At 45.0% G+C, this 27677-nt stretch overlaps 2 pseudogenes; both read right to left on the bottom strand.

The window, feature by feature from the left end:
• Positions 1-15869: 15869 nt before the first annotated feature.
• On the bottom strand, positions 15870-15987 carry LOC124596848 (annotated as a pseudogene).
• Positions 15988-24451: 8464 nt separating this feature from the next.
• Positions 24452-24569, bottom strand: LOC124597616 (annotated as a pseudogene).
• Positions 24570-27677: the final 3108 nt, after the last annotated feature.

Raw genomic sequence — 27677 nt, 5'->3', positions numbered from 1 at the left:
ACCTTCGGGATGAGCAAGAGCGTCGACTTTCCTCTAGGTCTCAGGGTCTAACATCACTACCTTTTCTGCTTTCGGTTTTTGCGGAAGAATGGGCTGTCATTCCTCCATCGACATTCAGAAACCCACTGAAAGGGTTCCCAGATAAATGCAAGCCGCCATAGTGACGAAGGGTAGCTGCACTCCTATTGAACATCCACTAACGGGTGGTAGGATACTTCTGATCATATAGTGCATATTTAAGCTTTTTTGACTGTAGAACACGCAGAGTGCCAACAAGGAAAAAGAATTTTTGTGCTCTCAACAGCATGTTAAGGTAAAATATATTTAAAATCAGTTTTTCATCGGGCTGATGGTTATACGATTGTAAAGTAGATATGTTGATTCTTTGTTATTGCATTCAGCTGAACTTTGTATAGACTCAATACTGCCATCTGAAATGCTAATTTAATCACTGGGAAATATTACCACTGATACGTGTTTTACAATTTTACTTATAGATTTAGGAGAGATAGGGGATCCAGTATTAGAATTTAAAAGAGCTTTGAAAGACTTAAGATCAAATAAGGCATAAGGGATAGATAACACTCCATCAGAATTTCTAAAATCATTGGGGGAAGTGGCAACAAAACGACTATTCAAGTTGGTGTGTAGAATGTATGAGTCTGGTGACATATCATCTGACTTTCGGTAAAGCATCATCCACACAATTTCGAAACGGCAAGGGCTGACAAGTGTGAGAATTACCGCAGAATCAGCTTAACACCTCATGCATCCAAGTTGCTAACAAGAAGCAATGGAATGAAAATTGAGGATGCGCTAGATGACAATCAGTCTGGCTTTAGGAAAGGTAAAAGCACGAGAGGGGCAATTCTGATGTTGCGGTTAATAATGGAAGCAAGGCTAAAGAAAAATCAAGACACTTTCATAGGATTTGACAACCTGGAAAAAGCGTTCGACAACGTAAAATGGTGCAAGTTGTCCGAAATTCTAATAAAACTAGCGGTAAGCTATAGGGAGATACGGGTCATATAAGAGTACAACATGTACAACAGCCAAGAGGGAATAATAACCGTCGAAGACCAAGACAGGAGTGCTCGTATTAAAAGGGTGTAAGACAAGGATGTAGCCTTTCTTCTCTACTCTCCAACAGGTACATCGAGAAAGCAATGATGAGAATAAAAGAAAGGTTCAGGAGTGGAATTAAAATTCAAGCTGAAAGGATATCAATGATACGATTCGCTGATGACAAAGTAAAGAAGAATTATAGGATCTGCTGAATGAAATGGACACTCTAGTGAGTACAGAATATGGACTGAGAGTAAATCGAAGAAAGACGAAGGTAATGAGAAGTAGCAGAAATGAGAGCAGCAAGAAACTTAACATCAGGACTGATGGTCACGAAGTAGACAGCAAAATAATCAATGACGGACGGAGCAAGGAGGACATCAAAGGTGGACTAGCAATGGCAAAAACGGAATTCCTGGCCAAGGGAAGTCTACTAATATCAAATATCGGCCTTAATTTGAGGAAGAAATTTCTGAGAATGTACGTTTCTAGTACGGCATTGTATGACAGTGAATCATGGACTGTGGGAAAACCGGAACAGAAGAGAATCGAAGTATTTGCGATGTGGTGCTTCAGACGAATGTTGAAAATTAGGTGGACTGATAAGGTAAGGACTGAGGAGATTCTGCGCAGAATCGGAGAGGAAAGGAAGATGTGGAAAACACTGATAAGGAAGAGGGACAAGATGATAGGACATCTGTTAAGATATGAGGGAATGACTATGGGAAGCTGTAGAGGGGAAAAATTGTAGAGGAATACATTCAGCAAATAATTGAGGACGTAGGTAGCATGTGCTACTCTGAGATGAAGAGGTTAGCACAGGAGAGGAATTCGTGGCGGGCCGCATCAAACCGAAGACTGATGACCAAACAAAAAAAAGGTTTTAACGACTGTCTATGATATTGGATTATAACCTGAAAACCGAAGGCAACGAATTCCCTAGTATCGCCATGTCTCGGCTGGTGGTAAGTTCCTATGGGACCAAACTGCTAAGGTCAGCGGTCCCTAGGTTTGCACACTACCTAATCTAACTTAAACTAACTTACGCCAACAACAACACACACACACCCATGCCCGAGGGAGGACTCGAACCTCCGAGGGGAAGACGCGCAAGCCTTGGCAAGCCGCTCCAGACCGCGCGGCTGGCTAGCACTTGTAATTAGTCCGGCTGTAACCGACGTTCAGCATTGTTTTACGAGGTGTAAGCTTCAGGTGGCTTTCTTTTCGTTTTCTTTGTCCACTGTTAATCTATAAAACGTCTCATTCTCATGTAACTTTAATCTTAATTGGAGAATTGATGGTGATGAAGCAATTTAGACAGCTAGACAGCTTTATTCAAAAGAATGATTATGATCGTCGACTCATTTAAAGAATTTATTTGCTTCATTAATGTAGTTACTAAAGAGGTGTCCGCAAGACGCTTAATCGATGTGAATGACGTATCCACCGCACCACGGACCGTGCTGAATTTGCGGTGGGAAACTAACTCGGTGTAGAAAATGTTTTATACTGCGTATTGTCATACAGTTAATACAGCTGCACGCTGTAGGCATTCTAGTTCTGCTCAGAGACAGAAATTAATTGCCGTGTAGTGCACTGAAGCTCCTGCCGTTGGCGGGGATGATGTTAATCTCATGGACCACTTCCTAGTTAATTTGCAAGCCACACAGCTGCCTCCCCCGTCGCGTTCCGCGAGATGTAAATGCGCAGCTCGTCTCACACAGTCATTAGCAAGATGTTAAAGTTCTGTACGCTTACATGAACCGCGCGGGGTAGCCGTGCGGCCTAGGGCGTCTCGTCACGGTTCGCGCGGCTGCCCCCGTCGTAGTTTCTAGTCCTCCCTCGTGCATGGATGTGTGTGTTCTCCTTAGCGTAAGTTAGTTTAAGTTAGATTAAGTAGTACGTATACGTAGGGACCGATGACCTCAGCAGTTTGGTCCGATAGTCCTTACGACAGATTTCCAAATTTTTTTACGCTCACATGAAATAATAAGGAATACTTCCCGAAATATAAGAGTAAATTACATCTCAATTTTTCCAGTAGGTAGTAAAATAACAGTACGAAACATTTCTTGAAAAACGGTGACTTTTTTACGCATTTACGTACAAGCGACGGATTAAGTTCCTGTAATGCACTCCAAAAAGAAAATTGTTTCTGTAAGACGGCCTAAGGAAGCATTTTTGTTCACAGGGCAATGTAGTGCTACCGAAGGCTTCCCTTTTCCCACTTAAGCAGGTGGCCATAATGGAAATTACGGTAACTCAATGTACAGGGCGTTCCAAAAAGATTCTGCCAACGTTACAAGACGTGGATGGAGGTAGGAACTTGAGGTACATTTTAACTTTCACATCGAATCTAAAAGTTTAGCTTGACGCTATTTGTAAATTGCGGGTTCCTGTTGCTGCCGGTAGAGGTCTCCCTCATGCAGTCAGCTCGTTAGCTTGCTCACTCTTTGAACAACCCAAGGAGCGTCGAAATGAGAAGGCGACACCACACAAATAATAAAAAATGCTGAAAATTTCACTTTTCAGTAGGACTGAGCACCACTGCACTGGACGTAAGCTGATTTCGTGGCAATGAGTTAGTTCAGCGGTGTTGATAGGTCGTCTAACCAGTTTGGGGATATCCAGAATTTTTATTGTTTCGATCAAAATATTATTTCAACTTAAATTTTCATCTGCAATTTTTGAGTACAACTCATTGTGGACTAAGTGTCGAGTAGGATCTTCGCGTCAACAGAGATTGTTTGCTCCCGTAAATTGCTCTTAGCAGCAAGCCTCTACGCACCGCTTACGCACAGACAATGAGGAGCGTGGGGGAGAAGTCACGCATTGATTGTAGGACGCTGCTGGAGCGAACGTCCAATTTAGCACGCTCTCTCTGACACCAGCCTACAGGTAGACAATTTTTCCTCTGTCGCCGAAAGTTTGGACCTCTTTCCGACTCTAAATCTACATCCCTCCACAGTCTGTCGTTACGACTCGGGTGCACCCAAACTTTATTTCGTAATCGACAATACACAGCACACACACTATGTGATCAAAATATCTGGACAACCCCAAAAACATACGTTTTTCATATTAGGTGCATTGTGTTGCGACCCACTGCCAGGTACTCCATATCAGAGACCTCAGTAGTCATTAGACATTGTGAGAGAGCAAAATGGGCGCTCCGCCGAACTCACTGACTTCGAACGTGGACAGGTGATTGGGTGTCACTTGAGTCATACGTATGTACGCGAGATTTCCACACTCCTAAACATCCCTAGGTTCACTGTGTGATGGGTTCAAATGGCTCTGAGCACTATGGCACTTAACATCTGTGGTCATCAGTCCCTTACAACTTAGAACTACTTAAACCCAACTAAGGACATCACACACATCCATGCCCGAGACAGGATTCGAACCTGCGACCGTAGCAGTCGCAAGGTTCCAAACTGAGCGCCTAGAACCGCTCGGTCACCGCGACCGTCTATGTGATAGTGATATGGAAACGTGAAGGGACACGTACGGCGTAAAAGCGTACAGGCCGACCTCGTCTGTTAACTGACAGAGACCGCCGACAGTTGAAGAGAGTCGTAATGAGTAATAGTCAGACATCTATCCAGACCATCACAAAGGAATTCCAAACTGCATCGGGATCCACTGCAGGTACTATGATAGTTAGGCGGGAGGTGAGAAAACTTGGATTTCGTGGTCGAGTGGCTGCTCATAAGCCACACATGACGCTGGTAAATGCCAAGTGACGCCTCGCTTGATGTAAGGAGCGTAAACATTGGGCACTGGAACAGTGGAAAAACGTTGTGTGAACTGTAGAATCACGGTACACAACGTGGCGATCCCTTGGCAGGGTGTGGGTATGGCGCATGCCCTGTGAACATCATCTGCCAGCGTGTGTAGTGCCAACTGTAAAATTCGGAGGCGGTGGTGTTACGACGTGGTCATGTTTTTCTTGGAGGGGGCTTGCACCCCTTGTTGTTTTGAGTGGCACTATCACAGCACAAGCCTACATTGATGTTTTAAGCACCTTCTTGCTTCCCACTGTTGAAGATCAATTCGGGGATGGCGACTGCATCTTTCAACCCGATTGAGCACCTTTTCATTAAGCACGGCTTCTGGCGTAGTGGTTACACGACAATAACGGGACTGTAATGGACTGGCCTGCACAGAGTCCTGACTTGAATCCTACAGAACACCTTTGGGATGTTTTGGAACGCCGACTTCGTGCCAGGCCTCACCGACCGACGTCGATACCTCTCCTCAGTGCAGCACTCCTCGACGTATGGGCTGTGATTCCTCAAGAAACTTTCCAGCACCTGATTGAACGTATGCCTGCGAGAGTGGAAGCTGTCACCAAGGCTAAGGGTGGGCCAACACCATATTGAATTCCAGGGTTACCGATGGAGGGCGCCACAAACGAACTTGTAAGTCATTTTCAGCCTGGCGTCCGGATACTTTTGAGCACACTGTGTAGTTTAAAAGAAGTCTTTTGGAAATATAGTGAGACTACTTCTGGGATCCGTAAGATCATGTGAGTAGAAGATTTCGAACGTTTATTAATGTTGTTATTATTTTTATTTTTTAATTTTAACTAATGTGAATGAGATGTAGGACTTTCGCAGAGGCAGTCTGGAGTATAATTCCACATATTCTGTGACACTAAAAATTAAAGAATTCGGAAACATTTCAGAAAATGTATACTGGAAAAAAGCAAAAGCTAATATCAGAAGCATCTGCTCATAAGGCAATTTTTTATTTTTAAAGTCCATACAGCAGAACGGCCTCCAGCGAAAGGTGCACAACGCTACAGGCGTTAACGCAAAATAAAGTCTCAGTTATCAGGGCTTAGAAAAGCAAGAGTTTCCGAGAATGGCACCTAACATTCTATCACATGCAGCAAGGTTCTCACCATTAGTTTCTACACCGGATCCCGGAGGGGCAAGGAATGCTGGCAGCGCCAAACGCATCTACCAAGGCACTAGAAATGGGAATCGGCGGACTCAGAAGACGCAACCCGAGTTCATGCAGGCAGAGGGAAGAAATGAATCTTCAATTGGCGTCCGAGGACTCGTCGGTCAACAGCAGCCACAACACGGTGACCACACGCACTTTAAAATGATATACAGCCGCCGCAAGTCTGCCCCATTGAGGCCTCAGGAAGGCCGTCGCTAAGGAGCGAAGCCAGAGAGGTTCAGCCAGCGGCTGGAACCGATATGAGGACGAGCGCAGCTAACTATTACTTCAAAACTAGCTGAATACATGGCGTTCCCGGGGCACGTATCTATTCCAGTCTTGTATTATTCTATCTCCTCTTTCTCCTCTCTCTGTCCATCGCCTCATTTCTGTCTACCTCATTCACACCCACTGTCGCCCTCCTACACCCCCACTCTCTGTCCATCTCCTCCTGCCCCACTCTCTGTAGCCTCCTCCCTCCCTCTGTGCCCACCTGCTCCTCCGTTCATCCGCTCCTCATCTCCTCCTACCAGTCTATTCCATCTCTCCCATCTCACTGTCCATCTCCTCCTCACCTGGCTCTGTTTCTCTTCTACCCTCTCTCTTCCCCTTTCTACTCCTCTTTTCTTCCTCTGTCCACTTCGACCTCCTCCTCTCTGCTTGTTCATTTTCTCCTCCCCCTCTCTTCTCCTGCCTTCTTCCTCTCCCTGTCTCTGACAGTGTCCACTACCCCATCACCCCATCGCCCTGACTACTTTCTTCTCCCCACTGCCTGTGTCCATGACCTCCTTGCCACTCGCCATCTATTCATTTCACCTCCTTCTTTTCTCACATTATCACCCTAATCCCAAGAGGAGGCTGGTGGTTCACCGATAGTATTTCTTTCCTGATCGTAACAAAATTTGGTTGAAATCGTTCTGGGGATTTAGGATGAGCTTTTTACTCATGGATTTATCTGTGTAGGAACATTTCAAAGATATTTCACACATATTTAATATACACTCCTGGAAATTGAAATAAGAACACCGTGAATTCATTGTCCCAGGAAGGGGAAACTTTATTGACACATTCCTGGGGTCAGATACATCACATGATCACACTGACAGAACCACAGGCACATAGACACAGGCAAAAGAGCATGCACAATGTCGGCACTAGTACAGTGTATATCCACCTTTCGCAGCAATGCAGGCTGCTATTCTCCCATGGAGACGATCGTAGAGATGCTGGATGTAGTCCTGTGGAACGGCTTGCCATGCCATTTCCACCTGGCGCCTCAGTTGGACCAGCGTTCGTGCTGGACGTGCAGACCGCGTGAGACGACGCTTCATCCAGTCCCAAACATGCTCAATGGGGGACAGATCCGGAGATCTTGCTGGCCAGGGTAGTTGACTTACACCTTCTAGAGCACGTTGGGTGGCACGGGATACATGCGGACGTGCATTGTCCTGTTGGAACAGCAAGTTCCCTTGCCGGTCTAGGAATGGTAAAACGATGGGTTCGATGACGGTTTGGATGTACCGTGCACTATTCAGTGTCCCCTCGACGATCACCAGTGGTGTACGGCCAGTGTAGGAGATCGCTCCCCACACCATGATGCCGGGTGTTGGCCCTGTGTGCCTCGGTCGTATGCAGTCCTGATTGTGGCGCTCACCTGCACGGCGCCAAACACGCATACGACCATCATTGGCACCAAGGCAGAAGCGACTCTCATCGCTGAAGACGACACGTCTCCATTCGTCCCTCCATTCACGCCTGTCGTGACACCACTGGAGGCGGGCTGCACGATGTTGGGGCGTGAGCGGAAGACGGCCTAACGGTGTGCGGGACCGTAGCCCAGCTTCATGGAGACGGTTGCGAATGGTCCTCGCCGATACCCCAGGAGCAACAGTGTCCCTAATTTGCTGGGAAGCGGCGGTGCGGTCCCCTACGGCACTGCGTAGGTTCCTACGGTCTTGGCGTGCATCCGTGCGTCGCTACGGTCCGGTCCCAGGTCGACGGGCACGTGCACCTTCCGCCGACCACTGGCGACAACATCGATGTACTGTGGAGACCTCACGCCCCACGTGTTGAGCAATTCGGCGGTACGTCCACCCGGCCACCCGCATCCCCACTATACGCCCTCGCTCAAAGTCCGTCAACTGCACATACGGTTCACGTCCACGCTGTCGCGGCATGCTGCCAGTGTTAAAGACTGCGATGGAGCTCCGTATGCCACGGAAAACTGGCTGACACTGACGGCGGCGGTGCACAAATGCTGCGCAGCTAGCGCCATTCGACGGCCAACACCGCAGTTCCTGGTGTGTCCGCTGTGCCGTGCGTGTGATCATTGCTTGTACAGCCCTCTCGCAGTGTCCGAAGCAAGTATGGTGGGTCTGACACACCGGTGTCAATGTGTTCTTTTTTCCATTTCGAGGAGTGTATTTCGCACACATTTGTACACATATAATCTGTCCTTGCAGTTTCAATTCTACGGTGCTTAATTTTTATGGCGTCGTATATCCAGAACTATTTGTTGTACAGTACTACAATTTTGCAAGTGCATCCAATGCCGGAAGCGCGAATAGAATCTGTAATAAATTAAAACATCGTGTATCATGCATCTGTTTTCCCGCATCTCTATGTTTATGACTTCATATCTCCTGAGCAGTGCAGGATAGCCGCTTTATCTGAGGCTCCTTGCCGCTGTTTGCGCGGCTTCCCCCGTTGGAGGTTCCGAGACCTCCTTCGGACATGGGTGTGTGTGTGTGTGTGTTCTCCTTATTGCAAGTTAATTTAAGTTAGATTAAGTAGCGTGTATGCCTAGGGACCGATGGGCTCGGCAGTTTGTTCCCATAGGAACTTACCACCAAATATTTCCAGAACTGTGTGTCGTAGAATAATATAATTATGCTGAAAGATTTAGTGTCACATGCCAATGCCGTCTGCAAAATGTGTCGCGAATACAATTAGTAGTAAAGAAGTAATAAATTAAAACGTGACGCTCCTGAAGGCAGTTGTACTACATGAACAGCGAAAATGTGGTGAGCCATAAACTTCTTTCTTTTCATTATTTTCTGGATGTCGTTAGTGAGAAAAAAAATTCGTAAGAGTTTGTCATTATGTATAGAGTTTGTAACAATAAATGCTCTCATTCTCAAATGCTGAATGACTAAAGTATGGGTATTCGCGCATCATGGGCTACACTGCTTTTTCACCTGCAGCCCCACCCCTACACTTTTGATACGTAGGTGGTTCTCTCCCAACAGCGATTCTTTTCAGAAAGTAAGTGATACGAGTGCCAAGTACGGTTGTGACGAGCGCCGTCTATGTTTGTCTTTCTCCAATAATTGTGGGCGAATTACGACGCCGCATACCTCCAGCAGCGCCTGCGGTAACTCCAGACATGAACGCAAAAGTGTGGGACGAGTTTGACCATCGGCTGAATATTACAAATATTCCTGTGGAGGCCACCTTGAACATTCATAAAAGGTCAATGAGAACTTAGATCCTAAATTTTAATTGTAGGAAGTACCACAAAATATGCGTGCATGTGAATGATACGCCCTTGCAAAATCGGATGGTTTTTCTGAAAATAAAAATTGTGGACTGTTATAGCAATCTGTGCCTTTAGTGAAAATGTCAATATATAGGCGCCGGCTTTTGTGGCCGAGCAGTTGTAGGCGCTACAGTCGCAGGTTCGAATCCTGCCTCGGGCATGGATGTGTGTGATGTCCCTAGGTTAGTTAGGTTTAAGCAGTTCTAAGTTCTAGGGGACTGATGACCTCAGATGTTAAGTCCCATAGTGCTCAGAGCCATTTTCAGTATATAGGGCAATTACATCTGTGACAAGACGTATTACTTATGTGTTCGTTTCTGTCTGTTTCACTTTCGCCTTTCTTGATAGTAAGTACGAAGTGCAAATCAAAATTTTTGACCCCTGTTGGTTGTACTGTGTGTTGAGAGTGGTGCTTGTTTCCTCCTCACATCCTTCTTCTCCAATAGGCAGAACATGAACAGACATGAACAGTTTTTAGGTGCTCCCAACAACTCCCCATTTTATTAAAAAAAAAGGAGGAAGCATGTGGATTACAAAAATACTATGTAGCAAAAAAACGATTTGATACATTCCCAACTGGAAGCTTTTAACTCGAAAACAAGACTCGATCGGCGGTCTGTCACCCTCTTACAACAGACTACACTGGACGCGATGTTCTGCGACAGGTGGTCAACAGATTGCTCCACCACTCATTCATTACCAGCTTTCCGGCTGCTTCAAGTTGATCACGAGAGACAGTGCAGTCTGTTCATGTCCTCCAGCCAAGGACAGATACTGGCAGGCACTTGGAACGCTCAGCTAGTGAGGCCAATTGAACAGCTGAAACAGATGCCATTTCATAGTTCTTTCATCTTTTCAATCGTGCACGGGGTGTTCTATAGTTGGAAGCTCTCAGTTACAATAGCCCAAAGTACTACGTTCCATTTATTGGCAATATTATATGCGGATAAACAGATTAAAAAATGCTTCACAATATTAAGTAGAATACACTCTCAAGTTATGACGGCATCAGCAATAAAAAACCCATGAGACAAGATTTATCTGCAACATCTACAGACTGTAAAGGGTCAACCGCCCCTTGCGTATTGAGAACAATATACCTTTGCCTCACGCAGGTCGCAGTAGGTACTATCCATAATCGAGCAGCCAGTGCGCCAGAGAGTAGTCAATGTTGAAACACCGAGTAAGTAAGTTCTTGGCTCCTAAGCGAGCACCTACGCCCCCCCCCCCCCCCCCCCCCTATAAGCCTATGAGCCATGGACCTTGCCGTTGGTGGGGAGGCTTGCGTGCCTCAGCGAAACAGATAATCGTACCGTAGGTGCAACCACAACGCATGGGTATCTGTTGGGAGCCCAGGCAAACGTGTGGTTCCTGAGGAGGGCAGCAGCCTTTTCAGTAGTTGCAGGGGCAACAGTCTGGATGATTGACTGATCTGGCCTTGTAACAGTAACCAAAACAGCTTGGCTGTGCTGGTACTGCGAACGGCTGAAAGCAATCGGAAACTACAGCAGTAATTTTTCCCTAGGGCATGCACCTTTACTGTATTGTTAAATGATGAAGGCGTCCTCTAAGGTAAAATGTTCACTAGGTAAAATAGTCCCCCATTCGGATCTCCGGGCGGGGACCACACTGTAGGACTTTGTTATCAGGAGAAACAAAACTGGCGTTCTACGGATCGAAGCGTGTAATGTCAGATCCCTTAATCGGGCAGGTAGGTTAGAAAATTTAAAATGGGAAATGGATAGGTAAAGTTAGATTTAGTGGGAATTAGAGAAGTTTGGTGGCAGGAGGAACAAGACTTCTGGTCAGGTGAACACGGGATTATAAATAAAAAATCAAATAGGGGTAATGATGGAGTAGGTTTAATAATGAATAAAAAAATAGGAATGCGGGTAAGCTACTTTAAACAGCATAGTGAACGCATAGATCACATAACTTATGAGGTGGTATTGCATAGAAGAGAAATTTGTGGCACAACTTGACTAGGAGAAGTGATCGCTTGGTAGGACATATTCTGAGGCATCAAGTGATCACCTATTTAGTATTGGAGGGCAGCGTGGAGGGTAAAAATCGTAGAGGGAGACCAAGAGATGAATACACTAAACAGATTCAGAAGGATGTAGGTTGCAGTAGGTACTGGGAGATGAAGAAGCTTGCACAGGATAGAGTAGCATGGAGAGCTGCATCAAACCAGTCTCTGGACTGGAGACCACAACAACAACAAGCGAGCAGGGATGATTTCTGCAGGACGGCCGACCGAGTTTACAACTGCTTAATGGATGTGTGTGTCACCCAGAGCCGTGGGTCTGACCTCCAACTAATACGTAAATGGCGATAATTGAGTGATTTGTTTGATGTGTTTAAGTGTTCATTTGTGCACCGTGATAATGTGGCAACCGCGCCGGACACCCACGATTTGGACTGCGGTGAGCATTGTGTATTCAGTGCCACACGAAAAATATTGGCCTTTGACGACATTAATAGGCGAACTGTGATGAGTCAACCATTATTACTTTGTCAGATGAAGGGAGTAACTGCCTCATTCATGCTGTTTACACAAAAGATATAGAATATTAACAACAAAGTATGTGCTGATTATTGCTACCTGGCATCCTAATTAACTTTGTTGGACTTGATACGAAGCAGCTCCCGTGCAAATATTAACCGTTCAGCCTTTATGAGTTGCACATGGTAAAACTATTTTAAACTTTTCTGCTATAATCCACTAGTCAATAAGGGAGTGTTTCAAGACACCAGGTTAGATAAAAGAGTGGAAGGAAATGGACACCAATCTTACGAAAGGATTGAGAATAGCTTGTTGCTTATCACCCATGTTATTCATTCTGTACATTGAGGAAGCAGTGAAGCAAACAAAAGAAGATCCGCTAGTGCTCTGAATTTCTATACTTCACCGCAGTCGAAATCGTGGGTGTCCGGCGCGGTTGTCGCATTATCATGGTGCACAAATGAACACTTAAAAACACATCTATACTATTGTTGATAATTCTTCCGGGTTATATGGCCGTGGTCCATGGAATTCTTCTATTCCTAACTTTTCGTCCAATACTACGTTGAACATCTTCAGAGGTATGGCTGGTCCTGCTGAATCCTGTCGGCAGGAGACAGCAGGACCAGCCATACCTCCGAAGATGTTCAACGTAGTATTGGACGAAACGTTAGGAATAGAAGAATTCCATGGACCACGGCCATATAACCCGGAAGAATTATCAACAATAGTACCATCCGGTCGTGAAAGCCTTCATTGTATGACATCTATACTACTCCCGCAAACTGTATATGTGCTTATCGGTATCCCGTGACTTCTGTGACCTCAGAATGTAATTTGAAGTGAGATATTATGGACAGAGAGGCAGATGTAGCGTACAGAGGGCACGCTACGGACCGCCAGCTTTGGTGGTCGGTGTTGTGTATACGCCTGCAGCGGATGACAGCGCGACGGGGGCGGGTGGCCGCTGTTAACGGAAGCGAATGCGGCAGACCGAGGAAGTAGATTTGAAGTTACCATACCACGCTCAGGGCTCAGGGTTCGTGGCTGTGGCACCGGCTTCGGCGTCTAGTTGCGATAAAGGCTGCCATATGGATTGGAGTACTGCTTGTCTGTGAAACTACGGTGAGCAATCCGGAACATTTTAAGGAAGTTCCTTGACTCTTGCCCAGTCAGATGGTTCAAATGGCTCCGAGCAGTATGGGACTTAACTTCTAAGATCATCAGTCCCATAGAACTTAGAACTACTTAAACCTAACCAACCTAAGGACATCATACACATCAATGCCCGAGGCAGGATTCGAACCTGCGACCGTAGCGGTCGGGCGGTTCCAGCTGTAGTGCCTTTAACCGCTTGGCTATCTTGCCCAGTCATCGTAATCCTGCTGTGTTTTGGGCACTGATGTGTCTCGAAGGTTCTCTGTTAAATGCAGTTGTGTACAGCGTGTGTTTCTTTATTGAAGCCTTTGGGTAAACGGGCAGTGTAAATTATGCTGAATCTAGCGGGATTTTTTTTTTGTCTGTTATAGTGCTCTCTGTGATTTGCCTAGCACATGGCATTACCTTGCAATGTCTGTGAAGACATTGTCAACTGGAAAAAGTGACGTAAAACGGCGCCTTTCATTGTTTATGAGGTGAGTGAAAGTTTGGAGGGCCATGTATCATTACCCATGGATAATAATACGCTACATTTCTTGTGAAGATTAGATTTTATTGCCGGCCGCGGTGGCCGTGCGGTTCTAGGCGCTGCAGTCCGGAAACGCGGGGCTGCTACGGTCGCAGGTTTGAATCCTGCCTCGGGCATGGATGTGTGTGATATCCTTAGGTTAGTTAGGTTTAAGTAGTTCTAAGTCCCAGGGGACTGATGACCTACGATGTGAAGTCCCGTAGTGTTCAAAGCCATTTGAACCATTAGACTTGACTGGTTATTGTACCAGTCAGTTACGCCAGTCTGTGTCTAAGAAATATTGGGTTATTCATAGATTCATACTCCCAGTTGTTCTTTGGCGTTCTCACACAAGGAAAACTCCCCATCGCACCCCCTCAGATTTAGTGGTAAGATGGCTCAGTGGATAGCCCGTCAAAAAATGAACATGGATCAAGCATGGAAACAGAAAAAAATGAAATGAACTGTGAAAAAAAATAAAAAAAAAGTAAAACAGTGAACGGTCCAAGCTTAAGAATTGCTATACTGAACGACTATCAACAGTCTCGGCAACGTGGTTAAGCGTCACGATGTTGGTCTCTGTAGCGGTCGAGCCGTGTTCAATGCCCTCTTATTCCAATTTCCTTTTTTTTTTATTCACTGTCATTCAAATGTTTATTCTCTTTCTGTTGTCTCGGCAGTTGCCATACTACACATTGGTTACAAAATGTGAGACATATGACAAGAATATCTTACCGTCGCAAGCAAACGTGATGAATAGCGAGAGCAGGCGAAATACCACATAGACGTCTCACAGAAATGAAAAAAATAAATAAAAAATAAATAAACGGGTGTGAACCACGTTACAACAAAGGAATCCAAGAGCCAAAACTTCAGAAACGGAACACGTCTTCAAAAGCGTTAAAAACATATGTTTTGTCGGAGCACAGAGAAAATGTGTGATTGTGACACGTTGCGTTCATTTCTTGCATGTGACAAACTACTATGTTTTCATCATTTCCTTTGGAGTGATCACGTTCATATTCATACGAATACCTAAATCTGGCACTGAGGCACATATCTTAGTCACCAGGCGGGCAAATTAGATGCGTCGGTAAGAGATTCCCATCATATGACGCACGTACTGTCACTAATGCAATGCATGACACACCAGACCGGTGGAGGATTCGGTTGACTTGTGGCCTTGTCATCAAACATTTGCGGCCCCCATTCAAAAGCCACTTCCTTTCGACTGCTAATACAGTACCTGTGCAGAATCAACTGTCGTTATAGGTCCCTTCCTTACAACTCGTTGTTGCAAACGGACGTTACACCACGACACAGCCACTAATTTGAATATAGCAAAAAAAAAAAAAGTGTCGTGAGGGAGGTTTGAATACGGCTGTTCTTCTTGACAGTCAACCACCCTGACCACTTAACCAAACGCCATTGCTATTCCCGATTACTTTATATTGCACTTCATATCCTTGGACAGTACCAAAACATCTGAGTGGGTTGTGATGGGGAGTTTCCCTTGTCAGTAACATCACGCCTGGTATTGTGTGTCAACTTGGCTGTTGCGCAGATGTGGCTGCCTGTTTAATGCTATGTTATTTGCTTTTAAATGTTTAGCTTGCTTCTTTCAGTGGTTAGTTACAGGCGTCCTTGCCTAAAAAATATGCTTATTCATATACTCATATTCCCAATTGTTCTTGGACGTTCTCTTCACCGCGCGGGGTAGCCACGTGGTCTCAGGTGCCTTGTTACGGTCCGTGCGTCTGCCGCCGTCGGAGGTTCGAGTTCTCCCTCGGGTATTAGTGTGTGTGTTGTCCATAGCGTTAGTTAGTTTAAGTTAGATTAAGTAGTGTGTAGGCTTTTCAATATATAATCTAATTCTTTCTTTCACTTGCCAGTTACGGCCGGCGTTGGTTAAAGAATATTAAAAACTAAATTAAACTCCGTCCGAACAGACCTTGGAGGCCTAACGTTACTGACGGGCCGCCCTCATCCTCAGCCCACAGTTGTCACTGGATGCGGATGTGGAGGGGCATGTGGTCAGAACACCGCTCTCCCGGCCGTATGTCAGTTTACGAGACCAGAGCCGCTACTTCTCACTCAAGTATCTCCTCAGTTTGCCTCACAAGGTCTCAGTGCACCCCGCTTGCCAACAGCGCTCGGCAGACCGGATGGTCACCCATCGAAGTGCTAGCCCAGCCCGACAGCGCTTAACTTCGGTGATCTGACGGGAACTGGTATTACCACTGCGGCAAGGTCGTTGGCTAAAGAATATTAGCTGGTAATTAACAACGGCTGATTGTTTAAGGTTGAGTTACGTGCTCAAGATATTAGCCTAACTGTTTAATTAGAGAGTCACGGCCGCTTACTTAATGCTATGAGCTTTGCTACGAACTGTTTCACTGGTCAGTCACCACTGTTTGACATACAGAATTCAAAGAAAGTAATTTATAAAATTACGTCAAGTTACTATTGACGCGGCTCGTTGCAATAAGTGGGTTTTAACTCTTTTGAGAAAAGAGTAATTGACGAAAACTGATTGGAACCAAAAAACTTAATACAAACCATTTAACTGAACCTTTTTTTTTTTCTAACGTAAGAGCTCTAATTGTTGTGTTCTTTGGAATTAACTATCCTGATGCTTTGTTTTATAGGAAAGAAATGTTTTTAATAACAAATGACTTTTCCTGTATTGCTGAAGTGCCGATGTACGTACTTTGTGCTCCGGGTTTAAAACGAATTTTGAAAAGAGCTCAGTGGTTTTTCTCTCTGGGACCACTATATCCACATAAACCAGCTCCAAGGTCAAGTAGCAGCCATATCCCCCCACTCCCATCCCACCTTTATCGTTCCTTACGGGGTGCGTTTCAAAAACAGAGGCCGCGCGGAGTAGCCGAGTGGTCTAGGGCGTCTTGTCACGGTCCGAGAAGCTTACCCCGTCAGAAGTTAGAGTCCTCCCTCGGGCATGGGTCCCATAAGATCTTATCAGATCTTTTTTTTTTTTTTTTTTCAAAAACAGAAAACAAATGGTCCAGAGTTTCAGGCGCCACCATACAAGTCAGTTGCACCTTTCACGAACGTCAGAGCACGCTAGTTTCTGGAAATATACAGCAGAACTTTCTCTAGCATTATGCGCAGTATTCTTTATGGTGCATTTTTTCTTCTGGCGGCACATTACGTGAATGTTGACTGCTAACAATGGGCTAAATTTTATGCCGTGCAGCCATTAGAAAATACGACACCAGTCAGCAAAGCGCGACTGCGCAACGTCGGTTTTACGGCGCCGCGTTTTTCACGCCGTCGCGGTGAAATGCCACGGGCGGTGTCCGTGTCCACGTGGCACGGACTGGCGAGAGCCGGGCAGGTGAGCGGACGGGGATAATCCCTGCACGCTGTGTGCTGTTGGGATCCAGGCGAGCTACCGTGGTCAGCACTCGGGCAATGGCGTACGGCCGTGGTGGGAGGGGGAGGTGGTATTAATCAGGAGTCGGCGAGAGATGGGCCGGCCGGGGGATGAGCCAGAGCTGCTCTCGAAATTGCGGTGAAAGCCGAAGGGAGAGAGAGACAGAGTGAGCTGATTGCCATTAGTATCGGCTGGTAGCGAGTCCGACCTGTAGTCTGCGCATACCTCTGTTTCAGATGAAGAGAGAACGACACTGGCTAAGGATATAAAAGCTCATTCCTTACAAAAATATGGTCTTCAGAATTTTTAAGGAAATTTTCACCATTTCTCTGTTAATTGTTTATTTACTGTACACAATCATGATTTCGGCTTTTTAGCAATTCTCAAGTGCCGGTTGAAATGTTAAAATATACCTGGTCTGTCTGTGAAACATATTTAAGGTGTCATTGACCAGTTGTCGTATTACAGGATACGACTACATGGCAACAAAGCGGAAATCAAGATTTTGTACAATAAATGAACACTTAACTGTCGATGGCGAGAATTTCTTTAAAAATATTCTATATGACTGTAGTCCCTCATGTAGGGAAGATCATAATAGAGTTCAGACTTGCTCTGTGTCATATATCATTAATAAAAAGAACGGAAAATGGGTACGGCCTTTACCCTGCACGTTTCCACATTCTTAATCCTTCCTTTGGAACTGGAAAGTCTAAAACACCGCCGCTCAGCAGATCAAACTCAAAAAGGGAAGTCCTCTGATGACAAACGCTAAAAACATTGATCGATAACCGAAAATCTGTGCCCACATTGTAAAATATTTTTAAGAAGAGGTCACTTGTCTGTAAACTTCCAAGGTGGTATTGTGTGGCAACTGCATTGTTTCAATGACTGCAATACAGCCTCTCACCGGTGAACTGACAACAGAAAATGAAACTCTCTGTAGTTTAACTGATTTAATGATTATTTATATTCACCCTGCACTGACTCACAGTAAAGCGACGTCATTCAAACATTGAGATGCTGTCGTGAGGCAAATAACATTGAAGATTCGCTATGTAGTGATCACTTCCATTCAACAGCGGCAACCTGCAAATTATGGCTCGTTGGTAACCGAGGAAAACACAACAGAGTTGTTTGTTGTCTGGTTGGAAGAGACTCAAAGTGCTCTGCGCAGACAGTCAGCAACTGCCTCCACACTGTTTTCGAAACGTGCTTCCGACAAACCCCATAGAGTGGTGTGCAAAGAAGATGGGCATGGGAACATCTGGAGTGGAACAGGTCAATGTGTCGCTCTTTGTTTTAGCTGAAGAGTGCAAGACTTGTCTGACGCCAGAGGATCGTTATAGAACAGCATAGAGGCCCCCAGGTATGAATAAATTTTTAACACGTTTTTATTAGGTCGCTTTCTAATCTGTCTCTGCTTCAGTACAAATTTTTCATACAGTCAGGCTTAGACATTGACGATGATGATTGAGGCAGCCATTGAATGTATGGGATTCTATCTGAATTTGACTTGGTAAGTAAACCACAAACTTTGTGAGCAAATATTCCAACTGACTTTATAAACTTCCCCATGAGCTAGTAACTTTAGATTTCACACATCTCTCGGACCTGGAGAAATGCTTTATCGTTGGTCTCTTTGAAGGGGTGAGGGGTGCAGATAGGAGTGAAAAAGGTTGATAACACCTGACATCTCGACTGCTCAGCAGAATCAGCATGTTGCGTAAGTACTAGCGGAGCGCATTCCAGGCAGTTTGCGAGCAGATGGCCACAAATGAGCAGAGAGAAAGGAAGGAAGAGAAGATGGAGAGAGAGGGACGGATGAAAGAGTGAGTGCAGTGTATGTGACTCATGCATACATCGGCAAACTTGTGTGATTGGATTGGATTGGATTGTTTGGGGGAAGAGACCAAACAGCGAGGTCATCGGTCTCAACGGATTAGGGAAGGACGAGGAAGGAAGTCGGCCGTGCCCTTTCAAAGGAACCATCCCGGACTTTGCCTGGAGTGATTTAGGGAAATCATGGAAAACCTAAATCAGGATGGCCGGACGCGGGATTGAACCGTCGTCCTCCCGAATGCGAGTCCAATGTGCTAACCACTGCGCCACCTCGTTCAGTGAACTTGTGGGAAGAAAGGTAACGTATACATATAACACAAAAATAAAATTTTAATACAGCACGTTTTTAAATAGGACTAAAAAGCATAACGTAGCTCTTATCACTGTACAGATTCCTAACCCTATACAGACAGTCCTAAATGTCTGTGCTTGTGAAATTTTAATAGCTATTACATTACTCGTGAGTTTAATAATGAAAAACATTGATAGGCGTCGGCTGTAATCAGCCATCTTTCATAAGTTCCATTTATTTACAAATCGACTGCTGGCATGCACTTACGCTTTTGTATCAGTAATACATTCAGCGATTTCCGCATTAACTCTGCTACGTTGGCTACACTTAGGGCTGTGATCTTTAGAGAAAGTTTTAGTTCAACCAATGAAACTGACGGTGTGGTCGCCTCATGGGGCAGGCTACCTTTTTCGAAATGAGAAAATGGCAGTTGGAGAGTAACAGACAGTCGGAGTGGTTACGAGTAGGCACACAGTGCAGGCCAGGAAATGGTCACTAGAAGCTGTGTGTGACGATCAGACAGCTGATGTAGTCTATTTTGCACTTCTGTGGATAGAAAGCACGACACTGGTATGAAGTGGTGATATACTGATTCACTGAAAGGGGGAGACAGAGCTGCGCGTGAGTGCAGTAATAAGTCCGTATTGAGGACATAAGAACAAGAAGCACATACCGCTGCTCTCTATTTCCCTGTATAGCAACACAAGGTAAAGAGAACTTCTCTTCGACTTGGCTTGTTACATTGGAACAAGGTGGATGTTCAGGTCTTCTGGTGGATTGTGTAGAAAATTGGCTTAACGGCTACGATCTTATTGTGGCAGAATCTGGTCTATTTATGAACTTAATTTAACTCATGATCGCCTGTAGTAGGGTGGTACTTTATTTACCTGATAGTTCTAGGATTTTTCGTACCATTTTCAAACTTGTAATAAGGGTTCGATCTCTTTATGACTTTGATTAGGGTAGCAGGTGGTTGTGCAACGATCAGTTGGACTGTGTAAATCTTCTGTGAATTCTAAATTACGGCGGCAAAGTTAGTGCAGATCTCATATCTTTATTTCAGATTAGAAAATTCCGAAAATTTGATTAACTGAAGCATCAATTTTATCACATAGTACAAGAGAGCAAGCATGATGTATAACCCAAAACTTACGTGAGTTTTCTTAAACTAAATATTCTCGTAGCTACGTACCTTTTTCACTCAAAAAACCATTTCTATTCCTTGTAGAAGCTCACAAAGAGCAAATTTTTGAATTAGCAAATTATTTTGAGTTCAAAGAAGGTATGTCACTTTGAGATCTTCAAGAAGGCAGCTACTCAACATTTTATTTACCTGTTCTGTGGTGCTCTGGAGTTGCGATGGCATTTCAATGAAACACAGTTTTATACACAAAAGGATGACTATGAGTTTTTCTTGGTAATCTAGGAGATTTTAAACGGAGCAAACTGTTCCGTTGTGCTTTATAACTGTGGGTGTCTGTAGAACTACACACGAGAATTGTCAGATTGCTTTTTATTAATTTGAGCATTACTAATTTTTGATGGAATTTTCATACAGATCTTCATTCGAACAAGCCTCGAAAGGCCAAACAGTACCGACTGACCGCCGCGTCTTCCTCAGATAGAAGATCTGACTGTATGCGGATATGGAGGGGCATGTGGTCTGCACTCCGACCAGTATTAGTTTTCGCGCTGTGTGCCGCTAATTCTCAATCGAATTGCTCCTCAATTTGTCTCATAAGGGCTGAGTGCACCCCGCTTGCCAGCAGCACTCGGCAGGCACGAACAGTCACCCAGTTAAGGGGAGGTTTACTATCTGTTGGTTCAAAAAATCAATTTTTTTAAAATTGCATTTTTGGATCGATAAAATTGTGTAGAATCCACCCCTGAAACGGTATTTCCGAATACGGAACTAAAATGTTTGTTACTCGCGGTTGAGCAAAAAAATACACGTGCCTGAAATCGGCCTTTTTCGCGCACTAGGGTTTTTGCTTTCGGAGGACGAGTTATTGTACCGGTTCTTGGGAGGAAACACACAAAATTCAAATGAAAGATTGAACACGTGTGTTTGGAAGTCAGCCCCCAAGCATTTGCATTCTGGTGCGAAAACTGTGGAGATTGCTACTTTCCTGGCAGTGAGCAGCTTCAACGAAGGGTATTCAGCAATTCTGAAGACCATGACAACGATGAACGTCGCCCTGGGGCTCTATTCGACGCAGTTCGCCACGCATTCAGACGACCAGCGGATTCAGGTGGCCGAAAACCGCTTGTCACCGGCCGTACGAGCGGTTCTGGAGCAGAACCGGATGGCCCAAAACGAGCAGAACTCCCTCTATGAGGAAGAGGAAGGACTAGTTTATGGACCCAGAATAGCCGATTGAACGTACGTTGCATAATATTGCATTTATATGTAGTCAAAACTTCAAACGCGTTTTTCTCGAAATGACGTATTTTTTATCGCGTGGTATGGTAACTTCAAATCTACTGAACCGATTGGCATGATTATTTGTTTCCGACAAAGCTAACTAAATTGTCTAGGAGTCGTATGACTTTTATTACGATCCATCAACTATAAATATTTTTACTTGGCCGACGAAGTCGAAAAATCGAAGAAAAAACCCTTTTTTTTTAAATGGCCGCCGTTTTGTTTCCTATGGTCCCAATAACTTAAGCGAGAGACAGCTCGTAAAGAAGTTTATATACTTCGCTAACGTCAACTCGATTTTGATTTCAGACAAGCCAGCTGACCTGTGACACACCGGGCTTGGAGTTCTACATCGAAATTTTGTTTCTTTCCAACGGCACTTCCGCCTTTGCTCTTCGACATTTCCGATCGAAAAAATGTCAGTTTGTAGAGGAAATATCAATACACATTTTGACCAAATTTGACAGTGATATCTATAACACATTCCGATAAAAAAATTCTCAAAAGAACATTCTTTCTTCGGGCCAAAGGTAGTAAACCTCCCCGTAAGACCTAGTCAAGCACGACAGCGTTTAATTTCGTTGACAAGTCTACATATAGATGAAAACAATGCGGGCGCATGCAATACGTAATTTCCGAAATGGCTATGGTTGTAAACTGTTCGCGTGCTGCTGTGATTAAAGGAAACCGCACATGGAAAAATGGCGCTATCCGAAACCGCCCGATGCAACTGTGATGTACCTCGCGCCATAGATGTCAGGGGTGAACGAGGACTGTGAAGATGTGTACTGTGCAGATGTGTACGCGCGAATAGACGTGCAGCTGTTGGGCAACTGACGGCCCAGATGAGCTGATGGGCTACCGACCGTGTCTCCTCAACGGCTGTTGCTGCGTAATGGCTTCTGCAGCGGACTTCTCGTCCATGCTCCCATGCTGACTGCTGTTCGTCGGCTGGAATTTGCACGCCAGTACCGCGACTGGACATTCGCTGAGTGGCGATGGATGGCCTTCTCAAATGAATCACGTTTTATGCTCCGTGGGAGAATTATCCATTGACGTGTACGGCAACGGGGCCAGCCCAGAGCAGGGAGCGTTATATAGTCTGGGGAATGTTTTCGTGGGATTCTCTCGATGACCTCGTCATTTCGGAGGGCACAATGGATCAACACAAGTACGCATCTATCCCTGGGGACCATGTACACCCCTACATACAGTCTCATTTTTCTCTGCAAGTTGGCAACTGACAACTAAAAACCAAACTAAATGCCGGCCGCGGTGGTCTCGCGGTTCTAGGCGCGCAGTCCGGAACCGCGCGACTGCTACGGTCGCCGGTTCGAATCCTGCCTCGGGCATGGATGTATGTGATGTCCTTAGGTTAGTTAGGCTTAAGTAGTTCTAAGTTCTAGGGGACTGATGACCACAGCTGTTAAGTCCCATAGTTCTCAGAGCCATTTGAACCATTTTTGAACCAAACTAAACTCCGTCCGAACAGGCCATGAAGGCCCAATGGTACCGAACGGCCGCCGTGTCATCCTAAGCCCATAGGAGTTACTCAATGCGGATATCTACATCTACATCTACATCCATACTCCGCAAGCCACCTGACGGTGCGTGGCGGAGGGTACCTTGAGTATCTCTATCGGTTCTCCTTTCTATTAAAGTCTCGTATTGTTCGTGGAAAGAAGGAGTGTCGGTATGCTACTGTGTGGGCTCTAATCTCTCTGATTTTATCCTCATGGTCTCTTCGCGAGATGTACGTAGGAGGGAGCAATATACTGCTTGACTCCTCGGTGTAGGTATGTTCTCGAAACTTCAACAAAAGCCCGTACCGAGCTACTGAGCGTCTCTCCTGCAGAGTCTTCCACTGGAGTTTATCTATCATCTCCGTAACGCTTTCGCGATTACTAAATGATCCTGTAACGAAGCGCGCTGCTCTCCGTTGGATCTTCTCTATCTCTTCTATCAACCCTATCTGGTACGGATCCTACACCGGTGAGCAGTATTCAACCAGTGGGCGAACAAGTGTACTGTAACCTACTTCCTTTGTTTTCGGACTGCATTTCCTTAGGATTCTTCCAATGAATCTCAGTCTGGCATCTGCTTTACCGACGATCGACTTCATATGGTCATTCCATTTTAAATCACTCCTAATGCGTACTCCCAGATAATTTATGGAATTAACTGCTTCGAGTTGCTGATCTGCTATATTGTAGATAAATGATAAGGGATCTTTCTTTCTGTGTATTTGCAGCACATTACACTTGTCTACATTGAGATTCAATTGCCATTCCCTGCACGCTGCGTCAATTCGCTGCAGATCCTCGTGCATTTCAGTACAATTTTCCAACGTTACAACCTCTCGATATACCACAGCATCACCCGCAAAAAGCCTCAGTGAACTTCCGATGTCATCCACAAGGTCATTTATGTATATTGTGAATAGCAACAGTCCTACGACACTCCCCTGCGGCACACCTGATATCATTCTTACTTCGGAAGATTTCTCTCCATTGAGAATGACATGCTGCGTTCTGTTATCTAGGAACTCTTCAATCCAATCAAACAATTGGTCTGATAGTTCATATGCTCTTACTTTGTTCATTAAACGACTGTGGGGAACTGTATCACACGCTTTGCGGAAGTCATGGAGGGCCATGTGATCAGCACACCGCTCTCCCGGCCGTATGTCAGTTTACGAGACCGGAGCCGCTACTTCTCAATCGAGTAGCTCCTCAATTTGCCTCACAAGGACTGAGTGCACCCTGCTTGCCAACAGCGCTTGGCAGACCTGATGGTCACCCATCCAAGTGCTAGCCCAGCCCAACAGCGCTTAAGTTCGGTGATCTGACGGGTACCGGTTTTACCACTGCGGCAAGGCCGTTGGCTAACTGGCAGCTTCCAGCAGGATAACGCAATGTGTCACACACTTTGCAGTATACGCGCTTGGTTCGAAGGACATCAGGACGAGTTCACCCTTTTCCCCTGGCCACTGAACTTCCCAGATTAAAACACCTCGATCAGGCTGCTCGCGACTTAGGTCCTGAACCGAGAAACCTAGCGCAGTTGGACACAGCAGCACTGTAGACGGCATGGTTCCACATTTCTATCGGTACCTTCCAGAACCTTATTGACTCTCTTCTTGCACGTCTCGCAGCAGTCGGCGCTGTAATAAGTGGTAATTCAAACTTTTGACTGGCGGTACCATTAATGTGCCTGGTCAATGTATTTAGGGGGTAACTACTCATGCACCAGTTATGTACTGCAACCGACCTACGTTTCTCGTTATAAATCTTTCAAGTATTCTCATAGCCATCACAAATCAACGAGTACAGATTTGAAGATTGTCTGTATGGTGTTAGAAATCTGTATGGGGCTAGGAGAAATTATTTTATACTTTTTAATCCGATTTGAAAACTTGTTATAGTAAAACATATTCTCATTTCAAGAATTATTAAGCAATGCAGTCTCAGCGGTTGAGAAGGGAAGTGAACCATGCTTTCGGCCAGTAAGTGAATGCCTGTCGGTCGCGTCTCATTGCTAATAAGGGAATTTTATTGCTGTACATCATAATCGCAACACTTTGTGTTCAGCCCTACAGTCACCATTTCGGTCATGGTTTCGTGTTTCAAGAAAATACTGAATGGACGCTCTGCGCCCTCCTTTTGAAAATCTTGCTCTAGCAGCTAGACACCGAAAGGAACTGCTATCGGTGTCTATTGATTTGAAACAAATTAAGCACGCATGAAGCTTGCCGAAACTTGAGGTGCAACATCGCAGAAACTCCGCTCAAAACTCTACTCACACACTGGATGACTTCAGCAGCGCCACCATCGAAAAATGAACAGGTGATGAATAGAAATATCTCGAACACCATGTAGACAGCACGCCAATGAGTATTCAACCATACTAAAATGCACGTATTGAATATTTTAGATTACACGTGTGCGCTTTCCAACAAGCATTCTACTTTTATAATACTTATTCTCTCATTGCCTGGTCCCCTTACTCTGAACACACATATACCCACATGTGCGCAAGTGGTACAAAACTTTTTGAGTAGTAAATGGCTCTAAGCACTATGGGACTTAACATCTGAGGTCATCAGCCCCTACAACTTAGAACTACTTAAACCTAACTAACCTAAGGACATCACACACATGTATGCCCGAGGCAGGATTCGAACCCGCGACCGTAGCAGCAGCGCGGTTCCGGACTGAAGCGCCTGGAACCGATCGGCCACAGTGGCCGGCTTTTTGAGTAGTTTATATATGAAACAGAAATTGGCTTAAAATGGTGCCATGTAGAATTTAATAATTTCATCCACTAAAATTCTCTCGTTGCAGCACTGTTTGAATTATTCAGCACCCAACGCTATATCAACACTTAATTTGATTCATTGGGCACCCAGAGGTTTACATTTCAATTCTACCAGGATTTGGTATTATCTCACACATTGTCTGTCAAGAAAGAGGGAAAATTGAATAATTTGTAACATTAGGTATAATTTACGACATACTATCAATTTTCTATCAATTTTGTGAATAGGATTTATTGTATGAGCTACCAGCTTGCCGTATGCTTGCCATGGGACTGCACAACGAGAACAGGCGAGGAGTCGGGGAGATTTTCCCGGTGATCACGTGAAGCGATCACGTGAATTGCGCAGCAGCTGTGAGTGGGCGAGTTAATAATCTCGTCAACTTGGCGTCGAAAGTATTATTCAGGCACACGAACGGACCTCTTCTATACCTGTGAGGTGGCTTTAAGCAGGACATGTAACACCGAATTGTCTGCTGCAAGCCCTCAGGTGTGTTTCTGAATTCAGGTGTTAGTGCGCAGTTCACTCCCCACGAAATGTCACTATTTGCTGTGTTATATAGAAATCTGTTCGTTGAGTAGCTGTATTCGACGTCCTCCTCTCTTCGGACCCCCCCCCCCCCCCCCCCCCCGTGTGCTAGGTGCTACGATGAGGACGTGCTGAAAAGTAATGTATTTGAATATTTTTTGTGAAAACTCTTAGAACCTTCAAAATAAAACAAATTTTATTTTAATTCTACGTCTTTATTCTTCACGTCTACATATTTACAGCCCTCTGCTGCTAGAGGGCTCCGAAGTGTAGAATGCAATTTGTCAGTGTGTAACGTAACTATGTTGATCGTTGTGTTGTAATCGCATTTCGAAGTTGAACAATTCGTCCTTACGTGGAGCACTCTCTCCTTCAGCATAGAAAAGCCAGCCCACACATGAGCACTTCGACATCTGCAAAACTCCGATGCCTGTGGTTCACTGTCATCGATTTACATCTACATCTACATGGATACTCTGCAAATCACATTTAAGTGCTTGGCAGAGGGTTCATCGAACCACCTTCACAATTCTCTATTATTCCAATCTCGTACAGCCCGCGGAAAGAATGAACACCTATATCTTTCCATACGAGCTCTGATTGCCCTTACTTTATCGTGGAGATCGTTCCTCCCTATGTAGGTCGGTGTCAACAAAATAATTTCGCATTCGGAGCAGAAAGATGGTGATTGGAATTTCGTGAGAAGATTCCGTCGCAACGAAAAACGCCTTTCTTTTAATGATTTCCACCCCAAATCCTGTATCATTTCTGTGACACTCTCTCCCATATTTCGCGGTAATCCAAAACGTTCTCCCTTTCTTTGACATTTTTCGATGTACTCCGTCAGTTCTATCTGGTAAGGATCCCACTCCGCGCAGCAGTATTCCGAAAGAGGACGGACAAGCGTAGTGTTGGCAGTCTCCTTGGTAGGTCTGTTACATTTTCTAAGTGTCCTGCCAATAAAACGCAGTCTTTGGTTAGCCTTCCGACCACATTTTCTATGTGTTGCTTCTAATTTAAGTTGTTAATAATTGTAATACCTAGGAATGGGTTGAATTTATGGCTTTTAGATCCTCCGTACTGTCCCAATTTGGCCCCATCCGGTTTTCATATGTTTCCAAAACTTAAAGAACACCGTATAGGACTT

Source organism: Schistocerca americana, chromosome 2 (assembly GCF_021461395.2).
Source record: "Schistocerca americana isolate TAMUIC-IGC-003095 chromosome 2, iqSchAmer2.1, whole genome shotgun sequence".
Classification (NCBI taxonomy): Eukaryota; Metazoa; Arthropoda; class Insecta; order Orthoptera; family Acrididae; genus Schistocerca; species Schistocerca americana.
The sequence above is the reverse complement of the archived record's forward strand: the minus strand, read 5'-3'. Positions and strand labels throughout refer to the sequence as shown.